This window comes from Lactuca virosa, chromosome 6, assembly GCF_052849685.1.
Source record: "Lactuca virosa cultivar CGN04683 chromosome 6, Lactuca_virosa_CGN04683_v6, whole genome shotgun sequence".
Lineage (NCBI taxonomy): Eukaryota > Viridiplantae > Streptophyta > Magnoliopsida > Asterales > Asteraceae > Lactuca > Lactuca virosa.
This window is the reverse complement of record NC_136431.1, coordinates 28,597,370-28,602,870: the sequence shown is the minus strand read 5'-3', so window position 1 is coordinate 28,602,870 and position 5,501 is coordinate 28,597,370. Positions and strand designations below refer to the sequence as shown.

The window sequence follows — 5,501 nt, the reverse complement described above, 5'->3', positions numbered from 1 at the left end:
CCGCCTTCGCGTGGATATAAATAACGTCAAAAACGGAGCTCGTATGCGAGAGTTGTGATTTTTCTAACACGGGAGGCCGATACGCGATATTGGGTGACATGGCACCACCAGAAATTGGACATGTGGCACCACCAGAAATTGGACATGTGACACCACCAGAATTTGGACAAGTGGCACCACCAGAAGGTCACCACATGCCCCAACTCACTATAAATAGAAGTGTTGGGTTCTCTCATTTCTTACACCTTTCCTCTTCCACTTTCTCTCTCTAAACTCTCTCTCTAAGCTCCCTTGAACCCCTAAAGTCTAGGTAAACCCCCTAGCACCCGAAGGAAGTCCCGAGGCTCCCGGAGTCCCGAGAAAAGAACCTTTCGGCTCGGAAACGCTGCTCCAGCGAAGCCCGGTTTTGAGAAAAAAAAACCCGCTGTAAGTAAGGTACGCCTACGAAATTTTTAATATAACTTTTAAATAATTATAGTAATGTTATTAGGTCCTTAAAATAATTATTTGGGCTATTATTATTTATATATTGAGTGTTATTTAACGCTTGTATAATAATAATAATAGCCAGACTATTAATTAGTCGCGGTTAACGTTAAAACTAAACGCTAGTGGTATTAATACTAGGTTTTGATCAAGGAAAAATTGTTTTGAGATAACGGAGTGCTGTTCGAGTACCGAGTCACCACCTAATCAGGTGAGTGCATAGTTACTTTCATCTTACACATAGATATGAAGTATTTTATATTAATTACGTGCTATGTGTGCATATTATCTGAATACTTGCTGCCTATGCTGATGAAAGATTTTTATACATGTTTTAAATAATTTAAACTGTATATGTATTTTATATCTACAAAAATGTTGGGGTAAAACATGGGTAGATGTAATAAGACGATGTGTGATAAAATGATGAGAGGCCTCGATGATGTTGTTGTTGATTCTGTCATCTAGCGGAGTATGGATGACGACCACGGACTCTTCTAGACAGTCCAGTGGAACGCTAGTAGGCTCGCAACCTGTAGGTGTTTGTGAACGATGTGTTCACCGGTGTACTCTATCCCCTCATGGTTGCCTTTAGGACATTTATTGCTGAGGAAACCCCTTGGCAGTAGTGTCCATCCCGATGTTGATCCTTAGGCTAGGTCCCTTATGATAGGTGTTTTAGGGACGTAATGTGAGGATAACGGGAACGGGTAATCGGGTTATTGTTGATTGATGAAATTAATAAACTTATTTATTGTGGGTTGAAAACCCTATGTGCTCACCAGGCTCCCAAGCCTGACCCACTCAGTTTCTTGTATTACAGGTAGTGGCGCACGAGCATAGATATGATGTTTGGGATGAGAGATTATGAATAAATGTAGTAAGGCTTTATTGTACTGTTTATGCTTTTGATCTGTATCGAACATGACATCCCGAGGTTTTTAATGAAATACATTTCTACGGAAATGCTTTGATAAATCTTTATCATATTTTATTTTGGGAACAAATTTCGCAACACTTTTATTTAAAATGTTACTCTGATTTTTAAACAAAGCATAAACAAAATCGGTCTTTTCTGGCCGTGAAAATGGGGATGTCACAAATGGAGCACACATACAGATTAGGGTTTGTTGGACTCTCAAGAGGCTGTAAGGGAGGCTAAGGGAGGCTAATGTTCCTTTAAATATGGTGCAAAACCCCGAAAATTAGGGTTTCATCCTCCAGCTCCTACTCGTCGAGTCCTATTCTGGACTCGGCGAGTAGGTCACTTAAACACATGGCCAAACCCGCTCCTACTCGACGAGTCAGGGCATCCAACTCGTCGAGTAGACCTTACAACTTATGAAAATTAAAGCCATAAAATTAGTACCTGAAAGTCGGGGCGTTACACATCCACTTTACCATATCTTGTATCAAAGAACGCAACAATGGTAACAAATAACCAAATAGACCCTTCTTAGCTAATGGTGAGAATATTTCCTCATTATCAATTTATGGAGTCTTAGGTGAAACCCATTTCTACCATACTAGATTTGAATGTGTGTACATTCCTATCCATGTTAGTCTTCACATTGAAGATATAATCACAACCCATTGTCACAATACTAGGCATTGGATCAACCAATTTAAAAATTAGTTATTCATCAAGGATTGAATTTCGCTAACCTTAGACTTTTCAAATGATAGCCATATGACCCACAATTGCCTCCTAGTAGCTATTAACCTTATCCAAATTGATCAATGTTTTATCACTAATCAACGAATCTTCTTCCACAGATGAAACTCATAAAACTTAGGAGGTGCTCTAACTCTACTAGATCTACTAAAATACAAGGTAATGTCATTTGACATAACTGATTTTCTAACCCCCCAAGTTAAGAGCTAGTGTCAACTATAGGTTCATTGTTGGTCATATCTCGAATTTCTTCAAGTTTAATATGACTCCCACTGACTTCTTGATATCTATATGTTCTTTCTCTCAATGAACATTCCTTTTGAGCTATAAGCACAAATATCAAAAGTCTTTAGTGCATTCCCAGCAACGTAACACTTCATAAATCAGGATTCAAGTTGGTCATTGGTTTCTCATTCAACGATAGACCTTACAACACCAGATCTAAATGTGAGGGAAATTTCAAAATCCACATTTCATGAGGTGTCATCAAAACCTACTTAGTTAGATACAAGGTTCAAAATATGCTCTACTATTTCAAGTGTATATTCCCAAAAATTTGTGAATGGTAGCGAAGGACAATTCATCATAGATCGAACCATATATCATTCGATTCTCCTTTTAGTAACATCATTACATTATGGTGTCCTCAGAGAAGACAATTATGGAAACCATTCCACAATCTCTAAGATGATCACAGAACCTGATACTAAGGTACTCTCCTTTCCTTTCAGATTGAAGAACCTTTACCTTCATGCCCAGTTGATTCCCTACCTTTTTATGATACTCTTTGAAACTTTTTCAAGGTATCATAATTATGTTTAATCATATAAACATAACCACATCTACTGAAACTATCAATAAATATGACATAGTAGTATATGTCGTCCTTTGTGGTTGATCTGATGATTCCACACACATTAGTATGTACAAGATCCAACAATCCTTTATCATAATTACATGTCCATGTGAATGATAACCAAGTCGTATTATGAACATACAAGACCCGCATACATCATCCATCTCAAAGTCAAATGATTCCAAGTTCGGTCCAAATAAAGCTTTGTGATGTGATTCTTACTTATGGGGCCAATGAGACTATGGAATGAGCATGATCATATATAAACTATTAGAAGAATCAATGTTTAAGTCATCACTGCTATTATTAGAAACACAAACTACAATTTCATAAATGTCAATTACAGGAAGAAGTTTTAAACATAAAAGTATCACTTTTATAAACTAGAATTGTCACTTTTCCATTATGAAATGAAAATTGAAATTAATGTTTATACAATGCATATGATGAAATTTTGGTTTATAAACATCTCCAAAGAGTAACAGCGGGAGGCTAGATTTATCCTAACTCCATTACTAAGCACAAGCTCGAAATCCTCAATCATTGAGACATGCAACATTCGTCCATTCCAATGATTAGGTTTAGCTCTTGACACTTAACTTCATTATTCCTCTAGATCCTACAATTCCATCCAAATGTGATTACCACATCATGTATCAAGGAATTATGAATTGGATGTATTTGGATTTTGAATATTCAAGTACTTGATGTAGAGTCAAACAATTGACTTTACCATCTCAAAGTACCTAGGGCAACTTCGTTTCATATGATCCTTGTCATTGAATTAATTGAAACTTGCCTCTTTTGAATCATGGTTGCGTGGAATAGAGGACATGCCAATTCCATTTCTTCATAATGGTAAGTTCTGGCCGAAATTGTTCCTTTCCATTTAGGATTCGAACGTTTCCTATTCTTTCCACCAACATTCAAAAAGGCAATAAATGGAATTTTATAAGAAGTCTAATTCCTTTCCAGTTTCCCAGTTTATAGACGGTTTTGGAATCTCATAAACGTTTTCCTCCATACTATTCATATGATAAATCAAGTCGAAATTATCATAAGAACTAATGAAAGATCCAAGAACAATATCAATAGCAAGACTCTTGTCAAGGGTAACATTGCGATTCTCGAGTTTATCCAAAACTCTTTTCTTCAATTCGAATGCAATTAGGAACTTTTAATGACTTTGAAATCACTCTTATCTTGCCTTTTGGTGAAACATTTTACTTAAATGCAAATTCATTTCATATGTTCACATGTTCACAAAATTCTTTCGGAACATCGAGGACATGGACATAATGTTACAATAGAACTTATTTTAAAAATTTTCATTTTATGGGAGTAACAACTTATCTAAAGTTCACACATTATTGATTTAATAGGTATGCTCATTATGGACATCATCCCCAACATTAAAACGAGAAAGATCCCATAACAAATGAGCCATTCTCGAGGGAGAACATAGAGAAGCTAGAATTAGAAGGTGAATGAAGAGGGGCGAGAGGATTCCATTTAACCTAAAGGAAAAAATTTAATTAAGTCAATTTATTCTTTAATTGTTAACCCAATTTTAAATTAAGTATAGGATCCATAAATACGATTCGTAACATGAAGAGGGATGTATTTTGAGATCATTGAACAATCAATGGCATGTTAATCTCGGATTATGCTCTTCGATTTGTGACTGGGATGCCGAGGATCACAAATAAGATTTGAATAACCATGCAAACCTGCATGACACCCTCGAGTTCATTTATGATCTCATATTGACGTGCCGATATAACCACATACGTTCCATCAACAATCATAAATTTCGAGAATGTGCCATCATTTCATTTTTGTAGTCCCACATTAGTTTTTCGGTTACCCACACACGCTCCATTAACGACTCACAAAGAAATAATTCGTGTTTTCATGGATTAACATACAATTTCACGTTTTTCCTAAAGTAACTAGAGTGGGATTTTAAAAGAAGCTTCTCGTACTTTTATAGCATTATATTGTTAATGAGATTATGTCCTATTAAACTCGTTCAACTAACGACCATCCACCACACAGGAGAGCGGTGGGTGAAAAGGACACCCATTCAACGATCATTTTATAGGTCATTTCCTTATACCCTGATTATAGCATGGCTTCAGGAATGAGACGTACTAGCGATTCGATTGAATCATATTAGACATGTATTGGACATATATGTCTTAAAAGCATCGACTTTCCAGTGCATTATGGAGTTATAAGACCTTGTGGAAAGTTAGAGTTCAAGGCTTAATGGATTAAGGACTTAAAAGTTGGAATTTTGGCTTCAGACTGATCTCACGACGTGAGACATGGAGCTCATGACATGAGGGTTGAATGACCCCGTTTCTGGTTAGCTTCTTGGAGCTCACGACATGGGAGGAGGCTCTCACTACGTGAGGTCAGCTCCGGTGACTTTTGATGTCCGAGTTGACTGAGTTGAGTCAGGATGAGCTGGAATCGGAC

At 36.7% G+C, this 5,501-nt stretch overlaps 1 long non-coding RNA gene across 1 annotated transcript; it reads left to right on the top strand.

Annotated features, from left to right (window-relative positions):
* The first annotated feature begins 331 nt into the window (after positions 1–331).
* Positions 332–1,410, top strand: LOC145119568 (uncharacterized). The gene is made up of 3 exons (XR_013713894.1): positions 332–435; positions 628–697; positions 1,310–1,410. It is a non-coding gene; the product is annotated as an uncharacterized LOC145119568 (long non-coding RNA).
* The last annotated feature ends 4,091 nt before the right edge of the window (positions 1,411–5,501 follow it).